Below are 20,337 nucleotides of genomic sequence, written 5' to 3' on the forward strand. Positions count from 1 at the left end.
TTTTTTGAGAAAGGGTTGGACTTTTGAATTTGAAGTGGGAGAATGGAAGAACAGGCTCCCGCCCTTCCCCTCTCGCGCTTGGCCTAGAGGATCACGGCCTAGACACCCGCCACGAGAGGAGTTTGCCTATCTACCAGATGACCAAATACCCTGGTAAAGGAACATACGGATGTGCCCATCTACCTGCCCAGCAGCCCGCCCTGTCCATGCCGACACCTGCGGCACGGATCAACTCGACTAAACCTACACGTCGTTAGAGATGCCATGACGACCTAGCCAACGGTCAGCACACCTGTGCAAACATGCACACCGGACACTCCCACACCAATCCACACGAAGAATATACTCAGTGCTATGACGTAGGCGACAGACATACTCACGGACGTGCATCTTTATTATTTTCCACATAGGCTCTCAAAATGCAGAAACACAAGACGCATCATGAACTTATCTAAAAAGGCTTGCTCACGCTTCTTCTGAGAGCCATGTACCATAATGAAGAATATAACGGAGACACGATACTGAGGATAGAGCAATATGATACCGTAACCTAAAGCGCTCTGCATCAAACGGTTCCACCTATGCACCAGGCCCAAGTAGGCCGCAAGCAAAAGCTTCCATGAACATTGAATGAGCAAGAACTGGGTTGCTGACCCTGCAGAATGAGCCCGGCGAAAGCACACCGCCAAGGGCACGATGTTGCAATCTCACACGCTGCAAGCCAACGCCAAGGTCGCACCTGCAAGATAAACCAGGCACACAGTAGGAAAAACAATATTAATTGTGTTGAATTTTGCCTCAAACACGGTCCCACCTCACGTGACAAAGCCAAACCTGACAAGATGCCAAGCCCAGGAGGAAGGAGACGCCTGAATCCCACGTTTCAAGACACAGGCAGATACAATTAAAAGACTCATTGGACAACTGCAGCATTGGGAGTAGTCGACCTCCCAACATATGAATGAATCCTCACATTGTTTACACCTACCCATAGTAAAAACATTGTTGCAAATGACAGGTGCACCGCGAGCTGGGAACAGCGATAGTCCCAGACTGGGAGGCTCACGAGCGGACCAATCAGAACATGGGGCTCCTATCACTGACGCCATTAACATTGACCAATCCTCAGAGGTCTTCATGTAACAATTTTCATGTATCAAATTGAAGGGACAGCCCAGGTATACCACCTGACTAACCCTCAACCACTAATACAGTTCTCTATATGAATGCTATACTAACCCTACCACTCGAGTAACCAATCCAGAGTGGAGATAGGTTTTTTGCTAAACTTTCCAAGTGACGCAAGTAGCGCGTCATACTAAGGTAAAAAGGGCCTGCGAGCCCCACGATTGTGTGTGTGTCAGGACGGACTCGTACGCTCCTTGACCCATCCCTGCCGTTTTGTCTAATAAACAGCAGAGTCACTTTGCTTCTTGCGTGTGTCTCATACTCTATCTCTTTTGGGATATACGGGAGGAGTTGGGGCCTCCCTGCCCGGAGGTCTGCGGACGGCCCGGCCGACCCCGGCAGAATTTCCCCCCGACAAATTATTTGATGTTTTTAAAGAATACCTTCCGTGTATGTTGTGTTAAAACTTTGGAGCTCATTTTCATGAGCTATAACGTACATTTTTTGCGTACAAGTTGTGTGCAATACTTTTGCACACTAAATTAACTTTATGGCTCACTTTGTTTATTTGTATGGCAGAAAGGAGACATGGATCTGAAGTTGTGATTCCACCTCACCCTTCCTCACTGCCATACAAATACTCCAGGATTTGCATCAGCATATATGTTCATGCTGGTGAAAATGCTGTGGATTCCTATGGAATCTGTCTGCTATTTAAACCAGCAATATGCAGGCAGATTCCATGCAAATATATTGTAAAGGCTGCCTACCAACGGGTGAATGACAAGGAGTGTTTTCCAATGTTGCACCGCTGAGTGCAAAAACTGGCATAAAAGCGAGTATGTCACCATTTTACACCACCCTTTTGCACTGTGCTATGCAAAAGTTGAAAATTACACAGAGGGGTCCTGTCTACTCCAGAGTGTAAACGTAACATGTCCACTCCAAGTAATTGCAGTGGCACTCGAAACTGAGCTCCTAGCTTGTGTGTAAATGATATTTCATTTTTGGGATATTGAAATGGTTCTAAGTTATACATCCATATTTTGAAATCAAACACAACAAAGACTGATTTATGTTGGCTGATTTGGTGGTCTTAAAAATGCCAAATTATCACCTTCTACTCCCTAACCCCAAATCCTCCAAGAAGGTGATGCCACCTCACCACCTTCTTTGGTGGATTCCACAGAATTCAGAATGCTTCACCAACCTCATTGCCACTACCTCATCCACCGCCTCTCTTCCCCATCCAAAGCATTCACACTCACCAGATACACACTCACAGACACACAAGCACAGTCTCATTTACATGCTACTTGCCCCCTCCCTTCCCCACCACAATGATTGCCCCTCCTCCCACATACGGACAACCACACAAATATACATACAAACTCACACCAAACGTCCCTGAGCCGTCCCGACTTCACTCCTCCTTCTCGCTGCCTGTCAGCACTCGTGTGTGTTGCAGGGGGAAACAATTGCAGTTAGTAAGGTAAGTGAAGAGGGGACTCTGGTTTTGGACTTGGACGGTGGGTGAAGGGTGTTTCCTATGATCGAGCGCATAATTGCGTTAAATTGGTCTATCTAAATCAATCATGAATGCGTACAAACAATGAACATCACTTATTTCCCTTAGTACTGCTGAAACATATACATGAATGCAAATGATTATAACAAAGTTCATGTACCACTTAACACTAAACTCACAGGGGACATCAATTTCCATGATGCTTTCACTACGAATGTTTTCAAATCAAGGTATGCCAGCAGGTGTCCTTTGGCTTGATTATTTTGACAACAAACACACGATTCATCTAAAATGCTGTCTAGTACAACACATTTCTGTTTGCTATCATTATTAATTAAAAGAAAAACATTGTTTCTAATGTAGACAAAAGTTTCCATCCATATATTATCGAGGGTACGGTTACGATATGCCATGTGTGCAAGCAAAAACGTCTTGGGTGGAGGGACACCGCCACCTTATTCCAGTAAAGCCTTTTGCAGATTGGTACTGCAATCCTTTGCTGATTGTAGCCTCACCTAATATGCCAGTTATAGCCTCACATGTCAATTATAGTCATCATATAAAAAGGTGGAGCCTCCCATGCACAGGTGTTGCCATCATATGTTAATTGTGCGTCCTTTGCACACATAGCTTGGCCTGCATCCTGATTCTTTGCCTCAAAGTCAGGGGGTAGGCTTCTTTGTGTCGGCTTACTTAGTCAGTTACGGGCTTCACAGAGCTAATATATGGCAAAGACTTTCTACCTTACTAGTTATAGTGCAGTCTTTTATATAGTGTGGCATAATGGATTACTGATAGGTGTTGCTGGTACTCAGTGTAATGATATTCCGTTTATGGACTTTGGGATGAGGAAGGACTGAAGTTCCATTATATGAAGGAAGGCTTTGCACATATGAGTGAACGAGTGCTCAATCCAATTAACTATATCAAATGCGGACTCTGAACTGTTTCCTAAACTCGCATTTTTCAACGCAAATTTCGTTCCAACCCTCCACTATGTCATACACATGCTTGAAAATGAGCTGTGGTGTGATTGGAAGTGGTTAAAGCCTTACTCAAGGCTTTTACACCTTTTACACACATGATTGCTCTGATGAACATGAGCCCCTCTTTGTTTCAAGTATGACTCATTCAATTACCACACATACTCTGTTCATTTTATATTGGGAAGATAATTGTGTACTTATTTCCATTATGGAGTCGAACAGAATTGGAAACATCAAGAATATAACCCTTAGTTAGTTGCTAATTAGTTGCTGAGAAAGCTGTTTACCTGGTGTGCTAAGAATTTCTTTGGAGGAAACTAGGAGACATTACAATGGCACACCAGTTCATCGAGTGCAGGCTGTGTATAGTAGAGATGCCAGCTCTCAACTGAAGATGAATGGTCAATAAGCAGTGTCACAGTGCCTCACCGGGGACTAATAAGGAACCAAAGACCATATGCTCTCATTCGCGGTCAGAAGAATGCACATCCCACCTTGAAATTATTTTTTCCCAATCTAAATAAAGGTCATGATGGATCACTCTTCAGAGACCCTGAACTTTGTCAATGTTTACTCTGTTGTTTGTGGGTTCCTATTTTTTCCCTCTCTTAAGCAAATGTCCCAGTTCACACAATTCGTGAGGGGTTGCCGCCTCTCTTGGGATTGCAAGATTTATGGACACCTGAACTTTTATTTTTGGTCTGAATTATATGTGGTATGTATATAGCCCAAGTATTACTCTTGTGTAAACTATTGAGAGTAGTTCGTCTTTATTTATAGCTGGCAGGGAATGCTAGAGATGGGTCATTGAATAGGTCTATGCCATGCGCTCCCTTATTATTCCTCTTTCCCGGCCACTTTGACCTTGCATTACACTGTGACTCAGTCCCATTTCTCACCACCATCTAGTCAAACCCGGCCAAATGGAAGTATCATGCTCTGACTGTCTAGGCATTGGTTTCCTTTGATCACCTCAGTCTTACTCTTGCCATGTGATGTTATCTCTGCCTTCATTTCTCAGTGTGTTATTACATTGTATACTCTGGTCTCCCTAACAACTATTATTAACTTTACATCTCGCCTCCTTTGGCCAATCTCTCCTTCATATTTCCCATTCACTCCGCAATGTCCCAATTCAAACCACTTTTGTAACAGCTCTTCCTTGTGTTATTCTTGAAAACGAATCACTGTCTCTCCCTGATGTTACTTGAGATACCCTAAATAAGAAATGAGATTAGGAAAAAAAGTAAGAGTCATATCTGTAGTAGTTAGATTTTCATGTGTGGGCTAAATAAAGAGAAGAACTTCCCATCTGAATGTACCGCTAACAGTTGCCTATTTCATACCTATTCTGTATTAATCACCCCAGAATATTGGTCTTTCTGAGGTAGAATCTTTTACCGTTTATTTTTCTTTGTATTTTTGATACAGGCATTAACTGCCGTTGAAACTGGGCGCAAACATGTGTCTCATTTTCCTATTTCCTATTCTTAACTCCTGTAAACACCTTGGACAGCAGTAGAGCGGTCCTTCAACTAGTCCTTTTAGATAGGGGCACAGCACAGCACCCCAGGTACAGTCCCCACCACCTAGGAATACTGCAGTTCTTCTTGAGGGACAGAGTGACTATAGCACCAGGACTAAAGAATAGGAGTCCTCCTTTAGTGTGATATAGCATTGCCAATTTGGGGTGATTCCATTAGCCAAGAGAACTACATAGCATTGTCACTTATAAGTGTGACCTCGCATGATAATAAGAACCTTTTGATACTTATTTCATGCACTTTACTGCAAGCACCCAGAGTCGAGATCCCGGATAATCTCCTCTTAGCCAAGGCCCATTGGTGCTTAAGAAAGGCCACAGTGGCCAACCCCTCAATTCTCCCCCATCCTCCCTCATCTCTCCCTTCTGTTGTTTACTCCTCCGATACTCCCAGCCCCATATCCTATCCTCCCACATCCCAACCTATTAATTTGGGTATCTCATTACCTTCAGAATCACTTGAATTATAACTTCCAAGGCAGCGTTTTGCATATCCAGACACAAGTTTATTACATCTAATCAACATTTTGCAAACAAAGACTCTTTTGGCAAAACCAATTTTATCTGTAAACAATCCAATTCATTGCAAGATCTATGTATTGCTGATAATGGTGGATAGCAAGACCTGGCCTTTCACACCCAAACACTTTATTGGTTAATCAAATCTATTGTTGCAAGCCAGACTGTTTCGGCATAGCCAGACTGTTTCAGCAAAGCCAAACACGTGGTATGCTATTTTTTAACCAATTGCTGCCCACCCAAATACAGGTAGCACAGCAAACCATCCTGCGGGTGCCAATATGCAACTGTCACCTATTTGCTGCATAATTATGCCAGTTGTTGTACACCCAGACTCATCTTGCACAATCACTTAATTATTTTATCATGCAAATATACTACAGCAAAGTGAACCCTATCTTCTGCTGAGCAATTGCTGATTCCAATTCTTTTGCTTACCCAGTTTGCCTTTGGACAGGCAGTTTTATTCATGTCAGACACCAATCTCTGGTTCATAGCTAGATTTTTGGGGGGATAGCTGGATTTCTTTTATTACTGATTCCGATTAATTGTTTTTCTTTTAAGGATTCTTGGTAACATACCATTAACCCAATTTACATTACCTATCAACCGATTAATACAGCTTATAAAAACAAGACTATTTCATTCTTAAGTCATATAAAATTCGATACTAGCTTCCTTATTAGATAAAATGTACAGAATTACATCAAATGAAAATGTCTTCATATAACATTCATAAACCAATTACCTGTTTTGATATCTACATCTGTAAAATTACATTTAAATAAAATGATCCTCAATGTGGGGAAGGAACATACACATTACTACTCTAAGCCAACTAAATTGTAAAGGCATGCATGATTCAATTTCAAATGTCCACCTGAATACAAAAGAGCCCAAAATTGGTCCGATTGTATATTACTCAAATTGCTAACCATATTAGTATAACCGTTCTCATAAACCTTGGCCAACCTAGGGCATTGTGTCAGTAAGTGTAAAGTAGTCTCTATTTCTCCAGCACATTTTTGAACAGATTCTGTTATCATAGGGAATGCTAGACCAAGTTCCACGGTGCACATATGTGGGTAATGTCTTAAAACGTGTTCTTATAATGAAACAGCATACTCTTGGGCTCCATATTTTTAAGATGTAACTACATTGACATTTTGAAGGAAACCATTTGGTAATATATTGGAAAAAAGAGGATGTGGTTGCCCAATATTCAATGTTATGGATTCTGTTCCACACCTCTGCTTTATTTTTAAGGCCTCGATAGTCAGCACTAATATTTATGGGAAAATGCCATTCAAAGCTAATCTACTTGTGAAATGTACTGATGTCCTGAAGTCAATTACCCAAAGCTCATGGATGTGTTGTAGGATTCAGTAGATTCTTGAAATAGGAGAACATGAAGCACTGATCAGAGCAAGATTCAAGTATCTGGAGATAATATAGAATACATTGAACTTTGGCATGAGTGGTCATGGATGTCATGCCCAATTCTAGACAAATAGCTTGTATAGATTTAGTGGGAATAAGTCCCAATGTTGCACACCATAATTTCCCCTCAAGCATCTTAATCCACTTGAATTCTTTATCCAAAAGAATTTCTAGTACGTATAAAGTGCTAGGTACAATTTTGTCTTCATATATTCTGATCAACCCCTCCATGGAGAACTGACCGACCATTCTTTGATATAATCAATTTGACCGCAATAAATGTTCTAATAATTTTGACCTTGATGTCATTAGCCAATAATTTAGAATCAAATTAATTATTAATATGAAGGCCCAGATACATATATCTCATGATGGTTCTGATGATAGTACCGTCAAGCTGCCAGATAGATATTTTAAGCCAAACCTTTCTATTATTAATGATCATGATCTTCGATTTGCTGAGATTAATTTCCAGAACATTTCTCGTTTTAGTAATCCTGTAATTCAGTCAAACTATGTTGAAGGCCAATGGGGTGCAGTCTGGGATGATCATGTCATCTGCATGAGATAAGCATATAGTGGGTTGTTGACCAATCTTATCAGGAAAGTGTTGACATTTAAACAGAGTATCTTCTAAATCCAGAATATATAAATTAAATAAAAAATGGCCCAGTGTGCACACCTGTTTCAATCAAAAGTGTTTTGCTATAGATTCTCCCAATTGACCATCTTGGTTAATTCTGAAATGTGAGGACGTATCACTATACAGCGTCATTACATAGTGCAATGATGTAGAATCCAAGCCCCATCTTTGAAGTTTAAGTCAGAGCTTTTGCCGGTTTACTCTATCAAAGGCTTTGGAATAATCTATATTATGTGTGCAGTGATTTATCTTTGTTTTTGAGTGTCGGTCGAATTATATATGTGAGGCTCCATAGATTGGTGAGAGTGTTCAGGCCCTTTCGAAATCCTATTTGATAGTTCTTCAAGATGTTGTTCCTGTTAATCCATTCATCATTTTTCCCCAGTTGGATGTGAGAAAAGATATTTGACTTTGAATCAACCATGGCAGATAGCTGGTAATTTGTGGGTGCTTCTCACGGGCCCTTTTTGTGAACAGATACCAGTATAGATTTTCTCCAGCTGGGTGGTATTGTGCCCGTCTTAATCACTTGTCTATAGATTTTCTCGAGCACTGTCGCCCCAACCATGAGGGTCTTTATTTTAAACAATGTTATCTATTTGATGAGGCCCTGGTGCCCTCAAATCTTAATTTAATAATAACTTCCTCAATACCCTCTACTGAAATATGGTCACCCTCACTTTTATAGTGTAAATAGGATGCTGCAATAGCCTCACTAGGAGGAACATACTTATTGTACAATATGCTGACATATATCCTCCACTTCAAATTCGAGATGGGATTAATCTCCTGTTTCCTTATCAGATCAGATGTGTGGCATTTCTATATGGACCAAAATGTGCACAAGTCAGAGTTATGCAAAGCTTTCTTCATTATGTGCCACTCGACCGTAGTGGTCAATTGTTTGTGCTGTCTGATCCAATTTATATAATTTGTTTTCAATTCAGTGACTGCATTGCATTTTTTTCGTTTGGTACCACTAGTTTTCTAAATAGCATGAACATCAGCACAACATATTTTCGTCCTAGAAGCAAATGCAGCATCATAAATCCCACTGTGCCCCGGTCCATGATATCATTGCTCCTCACACATCTATAAAAAGTTTCAAAGGTTTGTTCCATCCCTTCAAAGCATTTATCCAAATTGAATACATTAGCATTGGCAACTTCAAGTAACATTCTTGCTACCTCAATGTTAAACTTCTCAATGTTTTTTCCATCCAAATAATCGGATTTGCCCCTGTTAGTGCTAGATGTCCCCAGAATATATCCTTTGATTTTACAGTGCAAGACTTGGAGCAAGGTTTAAGTTGCAACATGATCACTAGGAGTGTTCTTTATAAGTTGAAATCTTTGCATTACTCCGAAAAGATCCTGGCTTATGTGTACATAGTCTATCTAAGAACTGTAACACCCATTCGACCTCGAATATGGTTACTAGGGTAAAGTTTGCCCTATTTTTAAAAACATTGGGACACATTAAAAAACCATTGCACCTCGACAAGTGCAGTTTGGCATATTTTTGCACTAGGGCAAGAGATGTATGCCTTCGTGCATCAAACTGGGTGTTACTCGAGAATGATTAGCCTCAGTATTATGGTCCTTTGATTCAACATCCAATGGGCTATTGCTTAATTCATTATCATCAAAGTGGGCAGCTAGTACCACGTGTATAAGTTTATTCATGCCTGCATTCATGGTTTGCCGTTCATTGAATACATTATTGCAGGGTGCAGATAGAGCTTTTAGTATAGTTAACACCTCTGTGTTAGTTAGTTCAGCTTCCATAGATGTGTCAGATTAAAAATAAATGTGTCGTATGCTGGCCACAAGGCATACACACTTTATGAAATCCGGACCGAATTGGGAGAGGATGATAAATTGGAACTATTTACAAACGCTATGCCAATGATGTTTTCTGAGACCTTGTTTATTATTGGCATGTCCACTTGTCTGTACACTCCTATTGAATCACACTGTAAACTTAAACACATGTTCAATAATTAATTGTTGTTCACAGGATTATACACATGGTTGTTTGCCTGAGCAAGTGACTGCGACCCATTCTTCAAACAGTCATTAGATGCCAATGTGATACATGGACCTTTCTTCGGTCACTTGGGTCAGATCCGATGCGGGAACCAAAAAGGCTTGCATGGAGGGGCGACTTTAAAAACATAGTGATTTTGCTTTGGTTGACGTGCTGTTTGATAATCACCCACTATCTTCCCCAGCACTACCCATGCTCTGTGTTAGTTATTTCAGCTTCAGTACATGTGTCATTTGAAAAAGATTTGTCGTATGCCATAGTATTGGCTTGTAATTTACTTTGTATACATTTTTTAAAATTATGACTATTTTCACACACTCTTACCTTAGTAGCACCTTTTGTGCTGGGCAGTTGATTTGGTTTCTGTGTTGCTGGCATATTAAAGAGGGAGCCACTCTGCCAAACTGCAAAATTACACTTTGCAAGCACTTTGCCGAACTTTGCTAGGGCTGTGGTTTAAATGGATAACTCCTCTTCCTCTTCCTGGATCGAGCTGGAGTTGCTGTAGAAATAGTAAAAGGAACTGGCAGGTTCACTTTCCCAGTACAATGAATAACAGAGTTATCACTGTCGACCAGTATAAACTTCCAAGGTGTAGCACATATTACACTGCAAAACTGCACTTTGCAAGCTCTAAGATTCATTGGTCTGTTGCAGGTGTATTTTCTCTTATTCAAACCAATTACTGCTTAGCCAGTCTCATTAATAATTGTTGCACAGCCAGTCTCTTTCTGCGCACCCAGACTTTATTATTGCTGATACAACCTAACTGGATGCATGCCCAGACTTATTTTGTACATCTAATTATTTGTTGCTGACCCAAACATAGGACTGTTGATTCATAGTAATGGTTGCATACGCATATATATGTTTCAATTCACCTTATCAAGGGATGCTTTGTCAATCTTTCTCATGTGTTTCACAGCCATATATGTTGGGTCTCATAAAATCAATTGCAGCATAAACAGTTTAACTGGTGAATATTACTTTTTGATCTATTCACGTGTTGTGTAGTGAAAGTAATTGGTCCCCCAAAATGCAGTTCAAACTCCCAACTGAGAGTCAATAATGGACATACCCCAGGAGGGAATGAGACCAAGACCAAGTGCGGGTGAAAGTAAAAGTAAAGTTTATCTAAAACCAAATAGGGCAAGCAGAGAACTCTGCAAACTCCAAGAGTGTTCTGTGCAATACCACTCTAACACAGCATCATAAATGATGACAGTCAATGAGTTACAAGTTACATTTTCATTGGTAGATTCACTGGTCCAGTATAGTTGTGTAGGCGCCGCCTCCAGTTGATTGGATAGTTGCTTTGCGGGAAGGCGGACATCACGTGCATCAGCCGGGCTGGTCAGTGTGAGGTGAAGGTCATGGGGCTCCGGATAAGGTGATGGATACTAACTCTCTAATCTAAACACCACTTCAAAGTATGCAATAAAAAGACACTCATAAAAAATAACCATTGACATCATGACAGTGGGGGGAGAATCATATATTTCACACTTATGTATACATACATTTGGGGGAAAAGTATGGGGGTCATCTTGTGTCAGGGGCAGGGAGGTGACCTTCTGTGTGGGCCTAGTGGAAGTAGGAGAACATACATGTGTTGCATTAAGGCATCAGTGAGGCATGGGCCTTTTGCCAGAGCACTATCATAAGGAGGGGAAAAGGTGGGGGCTGTGTGCTTGTTGTGCGTGGCGCTGCTGGAGAGGGGAGACAAGGCACTTTGGTTCTTCAAGTTTGGCCCAGTCCGATTATTAGAATTATAAGTAAGCCATTGGAAGGATGTTCGAACACGTTTACTGCCACTTTATTTACAACAAGTACAAAGTAGGTTATGATTATATTGTGGGTTCTGTCTTTACATATTCCATGGTCACCTTACTACAGAATTGCTCGTATTTACATTAGTCTTGTGGCCGCATCTTTTATACTGTACATGTGAACATTCTAACATCTCAATACATTTGCGAGCATACACAGTGCTGGAAAACAGTTGAACGTGTAGGCCATACATTTTGCATCATAACATATGAGTCACCCTGCATCTAATACATTTTGCAAGAGAATGTGGTACTGAAAGACATGGAACCCGTATCATAAAACACCAACATGTGGATCATGATATCATATTCATTGCAATTAATTTAGATGGGTTCATTATTGATCGTTCTGTTACATCTCATAGGGACAGCTCCCTTATACGTTAACACAGGAGAGAATTGATAGCCTCACAGAGGGGATTAGCGTTGTGGGTGAAACAGGGTGGCACACAGTCATGGGACATGCATCTGCCACATCAAAAGGGGTGTGAGGTTGGGGGTTATATACGTTATATATCTTAAGGGTAGCTTCTGCAAATAATGAGGCATGTTTGAGGAGATTAATTGTTTTTTCCATACCCAGGCTCTTGCCCGGTCATTCACAGGTCAGTGATGGAAGGAGAAAGGTGAGAGATACAGTGTTCAACTTGTAGCTGTTCGTGCCCAGTCTTCCGTGAGAACAGGGCAGCTGCAGGGACACCAGACAGGAGGAGGTGGAGGAGTAGCTGGCTAACTGTGCACAGCACCAGGGGAGAACTGTAGGCCTGCAGGCTGGCTTTGCTGTGAGGCATAAGTTCTTTCAATGTGTTGAAAATAATGTGCATTTACTGTGTCCATTGTACTATATGTTTTCTCTTTGTGCTTCTTTTAGTGCATGCAGAAGAGGTTTTGTGTATGCTGCATATTCTGATATCCAGGCACAGCAATAGTTGCACATGGCGAGAAATGTTTGCATCTCTTTCACTGTTCTGGGCTCACTTACAGCTCACACAGCTGCTGCTCTGTAAGGTATTATTTGTTTGGCTTCTTTTGATATCAGTTGGCCCAAATGCAATACTTCTGTCAATCAATACTGCAACTTTTTGTCCAACTTGTAGCCCTTGTGTGCTAGTAATATCAATAATGTTACCAAATCCTGTCTGCATTCATCTTCATTTTTTCCACAAATCAAGAGATCATCTATGTTTTGAATGATTGTACTATCTGTGTCAATATTTCCAAGATCTTCGTGCAGTATACTGTTAAATATACTTGGACTTTCACAGTTTCCCTGGGGAAACCTGCAATGCTCATATCTTTTTCCCCACAGGGTGAAAGCTGTCAGGTACTGTGAGCTGGGATCCAGTGGTACAGAGAAAAATGCATTTATCAAATCCACCACTGTAAAACATGATGCGTCTTTTGGTATGCTGCATAAGATTGATGCAGGGTTTGGGACGAGTGGGAATTCTTTTGTATGATGTCATTGAGGGGGCGTAGATCCAATATCATCCTCCAAGACCCCCCTTTTCCTTTTATGATTGGATAGATACAAGTATTACAGGGAGAATTTGAAGGGACTATAATCCCCTGCTCTAGAAGGGTGTGTATTGTTTCTTTTATGCCTTCTTCTGCCTCTCATGACAGGGGGTACTGTTTTATCTGGGGCAATAATGCCCCTGCCTTGAGTTTGTTTGATTTTTACAGGTGCTACCTCACGCAACAACCCCACGTCATGTGGGCCAGTTGTCCACAAGTCTTATGGTACATGTTGCATGTCTTCATTGAAAAAGGTTGGTGGCACGCTCACTATGGTCATGAAGAGGAGTGGCACTTGTCTATTCTCAATCATTATGTCTCAAGGAATTGCTATCTCCATTATTATTTCCCCATCACTGTCTCAGTCAGTGAAAAGGTTCTCGTCAGAAAACTCTCAAAAGGCTGTGTTGGCATTTATACTGCTTTCTTTTGTGCTCACACTTGTACCCTATCTAAGTCTAGAGACACCACTGAGCCTGCAACTATCTTGGGGTGTGCTATGAGGTGAAACACAAACTCGGATGGCATTCTCTATTCTTGGCGTATTAACTCGGGCACAACTTGTGCCAAGGCCTTTAACCCTTGGATGAACATGTTTGGATCTACAGGTATTCTACGCACCTGCTGTGCCGTGGCTTGTGTGTGTGTATTACTAGGATGGCTCGCATTGCACATGTCCCAGGAGTTGAGCACACTATCCCTCTGTCTGTGAATGAGTCATATTAAGCTTGCTAAGGAGATCCCTCCCCAGTAAATGTATTGGCGAGTCTTCGTAATGCAGTAGGGGTGCTCGCACTATTTTGTACCCACTGTTACCTCCAATTCTTCTGTGAACGGAACTTTGACCACCACCCCAGTAAACCCCTGCTTCTCCAAGTTATGATTGGAAAATGGAAACCTGCCTTCTCGTAGGGATGATTTTTCTGCTCCCGACTCTACCATAAAAATGAACTGTTTGTTCCCTATCTCCGCCCCCACCAGTGGTTCCTCCGCTGCGTTGAGGGTCGTTGTTAGAACTGGACATGCAAGCGCTCTCTGTGGGTTGTCTTATGCTGAATATCCTGTGTCCTCCCCATTGTCAAAAACATTACCTCACACTACTACTGTTCCTCTGGAAGGTGCAGGGGCACCATTTGCTGTGGTGACAAAGGGATTTCCGTGAACGGGCGTCATGTATTCTCGGGACTGGGTATGTTGTTGTGCGTTTTGTGGCGGTGCTCTGCGTTCATCTATGTACCTGGGATCGAATTGCCCTTATCTCCTACCACCACTCATAGGCAATGCATGTGGGCTTCCTGTGTGGGGGTGGCCATATTGTTGTTTATTTTGGTAGGGGTTCATGGGGCGGCTTCCACACTCTCTTGAAAATTGTCCCCACCTCCCACAGTTCCAGCATGTTCCTTGTCCTCCTCCGGGGTCTTGTCCTCCATACCCTCCATACACGTAGCTGCCCCCTATCAACCCCCTGTACCCACCTCTTCCTCCATGGTCGCTCCTTGCTTGCCATTGTGGCCCCCCATATTGTTCCTCGCCATTCCACTGTTCTTGTCCATTTCCTGCCCAATTCGCGGCCATCCTTGCTTGTATTGCTATCGGCCCTTCCTCCTCCTCTCGTTTTTTTTCTGCTAGGACGGTAGCTACTGCGGTTGTGACCTTCACTAGTTTCATCTGAATTAATGTATCCTTGTCTGCCAGTCTCTTTTGGGCTATCTCCATTTCTCTTTCATTGATTCTTTAGCAATGGCGTACTATAATGCTCTGTATTTCTGGCCAGCCCTTGAACTCTATCCCAGCTATTTTATCTAGAGCTTTCTGCACTTCTTTTGGGAGCCCTCTTTTGTTTATAAAATAGAACAGGGAGGTGGATTGATCCCAAACAGTCCCTGTCTCTGCTCTCCACATCTCCTGCCCCCAAAGAATGCAAGCCATTGCATTCTCCTCCTCCCCCATTGTGCATTGCATTACAGACTGTAAATCTGGTGTATCTAGGAAAAGCTCCCTTAGTGCATCCCATACTCTTGCTCTAACTGTGTTAAAAGATGCCCCATCATGGCGGTTGCAGTTGAGTTTTATTCCGGGGAACCCTGCCTTTGCCCACAGCCAGCTTGGTCACCTACTGCAGATACTAACAGGCGTTTAACATCACCTTCTGCTAAAGGAACCCCAGCAGTGTTTTTCTCAAATGCATAGATCCATTTACTTGCCCATGGTGTATAATTGGGTCTTACTCCCCCTCTGTGTATCAATGGTAGTTGTAATTTGTTTCTTGTTGATTTCCCTGTGCTTACCTTTGCCCCCTTTTTCCCCAATACTGTCATTCATCCGATCCTGTTCCTTAACGTTCCATGCCATTCTTCTTCCATCACCCTCCCCAGGGGAGACTGTTCTGTTCCAACCGACCCTCCACCTGCCGCACACTCCAACATCCTCTCTTCCTCTTCTTGTTCTTCTATATCACACCAATATTCTTCTTCCCTGTCTGATGCCATATCCTCTCCTTCCGCGCCCATCTCACTCACTGCTTGATCTATTTCTATTATTCTATTTCTCCCTTTTTCTACCCCTCCTTTTTTGACCTTTCACCTGACTGCGACATATGCGTCTGTTCTCCTCTGGTGGTAGAGGAGCTCCCGTGGTCGCATATATCTCTTAACCGTGATAATTCTGTCTGGGCCATTGTTAGTCATGAGTCTAATTCTTGGGCGAATTATTCAATATCTATTGCAAGGGTACTCACCTGTCCACTTGCTCCTCGACACGCATATGGGGTGGTGCTGGGGCTGTTGGTTGGGGTGACGTGGGCTTTGACACATACACTGGGTCACAATACCCCTCTGCTGTACTGGCTTTGGCTGGAGGGGATATAATTGTGCAACCTCTACCTTACTCTCCTTCTCTTCCCCCTCCTTTTCACTGCTACTTGCTGCCAGGGGAGATGCGCCCTGTTCTTTTGCCTTGCTCTGTGGTACTTCCTTGAAAAGTCTACATAAATCCAATGTTTTTCATCTGTTCTGAAGTTGTTTACCCTTGTACTTTACAAATAAACAGGTTGCCACCATGTCTAGAACATTTTTATCAAAGGACCCCCCTTTGGACCATACCTGGGGTACACCTTCCCCTTTCAATTCTGTAATCCACTGACTGTGGTACTTAGTGATCCTGTCCACGTATCCTGGAAAACTTTGGCAAATATGTGACAGTGCTGTCTCTGCACCCATCCTGTTGTGGTAATACCTTCTCACTCTTGTGAGTCAATATGACAATGCAATTCACTGCATTTCAATAAGTCACCCCTACGTATGTTACCTCCGTGACACTGTATTTAGTAGAACACAATCTGCCACACTTACTATGACCGAGTGTGTAAAAACATTCATGCAATATTCTTTTATCATTACTTATCCATGTACATTGTACGCAACAGACAATCACACCACAATGTCCTTTAAACATATCACATTTAACACTTAACATAAATCCTCCCTGCCTACCCCCCTTTACCCTTACAATATTCTCCCTTGATCCTCCAGCCCATTCCCTTTCTTAATCCCTTATGCACTACCCCCTCACCAAAGAGAGAAGAAAAAGATGAAGCGTTTCTAGATACTATTCTGAATCTTCTCCTTATATAAGACTCCTACTGTTTCCACTTATTTTCCTTGTTATATCCTGTATTAGTCAAGATAGCACAATGCGGTGCCGCCTTCCACCCCCTTTATGGAGCTAGGTTCCTGTATCACCTCGGAATCTTCTTAACTGTCCTAATGGCCATATGCAGAAAGAAAAGAATAGATTTAAGCCCACAAATTCTCCCTCTAATATATAAACTTTCTCCACTCTAGTTTCCCCTTCGTTGAATCCACAATATCTCTTTGTCTGGCCCCTTACACTACTCCCCCCCCCCCCCCTATCACCTTTTAATGTTGCTTGCACTTGATACTCACCTGTTTGTCTTGATCTGAGACCATCCGGAGCCGGTCTGTCAAGGTGCCACCCCACACTCAATGGCCACACCCGGCTCTGGCGAGCGGTACAGTAGGTTTTTGCAGAGCCGGGACCCGTACACCCTCTCGCCCTACTGCATGCACACGTCTAGGTGTACCGGTTGCTGTAGGTGGATAGCTCTTGATAGGGCGTGCCCTGGGTCTCCGCTGTGGCCAGGGACGTCTCGTGCTAGAACGAACAGTTGCACGAAATCTCGTCCACGGATCACCAAATGAAAGTGAGTGGTCCCCCAAAATGCAGTTCAAATTCCCCACTGAGAGTCAATAATGGACACACCACAGAAGGGAATGAGACCAAGACCAAGTGCATGTGAAAGTAAAAGCAAAGTTTATCTAAAACCAAATAGGGCAAGCAGAGAACTCTGCAAACTCTGAGAGCGATCTGCCCAATATCACTCTAACGGTACGTTAAAAAGGGTTACAGCATCATAAATGACGAGAGTCTATGAGCTACTAAGTTACATTTTCATTGGTAGATTCACAGGTCCAGTATATTTGTGTTGGCGCCGCCTCCAGTTGATTGGATAGTTGCTTTGAGGGAAGGCGCACATCACGCGCATCGGCTGGGCTGGTCAGTGTGAGGTGAAGGTCATGGGACTAACTCTCTAATCTAAACACCACTTCAAAGTATGCAATAAAAAGACTCTCATAAAAAATAACCATTGGCATCATGACAGTTGGGGGGAGAATCATGTATTTGTCAGTGGGCAGGGATGTGACCTTCTGTGTGGGCCTAGTGGAAGTAGGAGAAGATACATTTGTTGCATTTAGGCATCAGTGAGACATGGGCCTTTAGCCGCAGTGCTATCATAAGGAGGGAAAAAGGTGGGGGCTTTGTGCTGGTCATGCGCGGCGCTGCTGGAGAAGGGAGAGAAGGTCCTTTGGTTCTTCAAGTTTGGCCCAGTCCGATTAGTGAAATTATAAGTAAGCCATTGGAAGGGGGTTTGAATGTGATTACTGCCACTTTATTTACAACAAGTAGAAAGTAGATTCTGACTATATTGTGGGCTATGTCTTTACATATTCCATGGTCACCATGATACAGAATTTCTCTTATTTACATTAGTCTCGTGGCCACACCTTTTATACTGTACACTTGAACCTTCTAACATCTCAATACATTTGCGAGTATACACAGTGCTGGAAAACAATTGAGCGTGTAGGCCATACATTTTGCATCATAACATATGAGTCACCCTGCATCTAATACATTTTGCAAGATCATCTGTTACTGAAAGACATGGAACCCTTATCATAAAACACCAACATGTGGATCATGAAATCGTATGCATTGCAATTAATTTAGATGGGTTAGTTATTGATTGTTCTGTTACATCTCATAGGGACAGTCCCTTATATGTTAACACAGGCGAGAATGTATAGCCTCACAGAGGGGATTAAGTTGTGGGTGAAACTGGATGGCACACAGTCGTGGGGCATGCATCTGCCACATCAAAAGGGGTGTGAGGTTGGGGGTTTTACACGTTATATATATTAAGGGTAGCGTCTGCAAATAATGAGGCATGTTTGTGGAGATTAATTGCGTTTTCCAGGCCCAGGCTCTTGCTCGGTCATTCACAGGTCAGTGATGGAAGGAGGAAGGTGAGAGATACTGTGTTCAACTTGTAGCTGTTCGCGCCCAGTCTTCCATGAGAACAGGGCAGGTGCAAGGACACCAGAGGGGAGGAGGTGGGGGGAGTAGCTGGCTAAATATGTGCGACGCCAGGGGAGAGCTGCAGGCCTGCAGGCTGGCTTTGCTGTGAGGACTGCTTTGGCATATACAAAATGGAGTCAGGGTTCAGTAAATATTGGAGTCAGTAATCAGCTCTCTTCTGGACATTGCACCGGTATGTGTTGTCCCGAGGCTGTCCAGCACCTCTTGCCACAGGCGCATGGGCAGCCGTGGGATGAGCATAGTGTGCGTGCGTGCGAGGGAATGGAGGGGTGGGGGCCTAAACGACCTTTCCTCCCATACAGTAGCCAGACATTGGTCAAAATGACTTTGGGCACTGGGGAAACCTACATGATACTTGAAGGGCTAACTATAAAGATGCATAAAGTATCTCCTGGAGTCCCTCTCCAATGCCCAATGTCTACTGCTGTACATAGTCCTGCATATAGTGTTTGAATCTGAGACAGATATTTACACCATGGAAGACAACAATATCTCTGTCAAACACTCAGATTTACAAGTATTTCCATAGCAGTCACTTTTGAGGGACCACCTGCGTAAGTGACATCACACGACCCTTGACCTGCAATGACATCCCAGGAAATTATGTCATTTGACCCTGCCCCCGAGTGACATCAAAACAGGAAGTGGCATCACATAGCATTGTTCTTCAGTACATTAAGAAAAATATAGTTATGATATCACTATAATATGAAATGCATTTCATACAAGACTCATTCACCATATGTACGTTAATATCAGTGTATGTAGGGCCTTTTTACCAAATTACTGTGAATGTAAGCAGATGTCCAAGGCCAAATGATGCCATGCAAAGGAAAGAAAATACATGTGGCCATTGCATGAAAGAAGATGTGCCAACACATTCAACCCTTAGCAACGGAGCCAGAACCAAGCAAATCTAAAGTTATCTCATGTTGGGAAATGCAAAAATAAAAACCAAATAGATTGTAGCAGGGGATATATATTTAGAGGTGTTGGAAGTTTTCTGATGTATTTTAGCGTGGCAAGGAATGCAGAGATAGATAGACCCTCATGTGTTTCCTCCCCTTTGGCCCCTTTGGCTTCATACCACATGGCGACTGAGCCAACATGATGAGCCAAGGCCTGCCACAAGTCCACATTCCTCATTAGCAGTTGCTTGAAGTCCATGGTGGCTGCACACACATGTTCTGTTTTTCTATATAAGAATATATTCCTGTTGGCCATACACCTCCAAAGCTGGGGAGATGGCTGATAGTTGCCCTGCATCTTCTTCAAACAACTAAGCACCTTTTTTAGCTTGCAATATTGCATGGAATTTGGGCTACCTGTACGCTGAATCTATTGCATTAGAGAACAGATAGAGAGAAATGGCATATGAGGAGGGACATACAGTCTGTATGTGTTGTTTGGTTATTTGCCCACCCATTCCTTGCACATAGCCATGCTGAACCCTATGGGAATTCCCACCCAGTGAC

This window comes from Ambystoma mexicanum, chromosome 5q, assembly GCF_040938575.1.
Source record: "Ambystoma mexicanum isolate Mex_15411 chromosome 5q, UKY_AmexF1_1, whole genome shotgun sequence".
NCBI lineage: Eukaryota > Metazoa > Chordata > Amphibia > Caudata > Ambystomatidae > Ambystoma > Ambystoma mexicanum.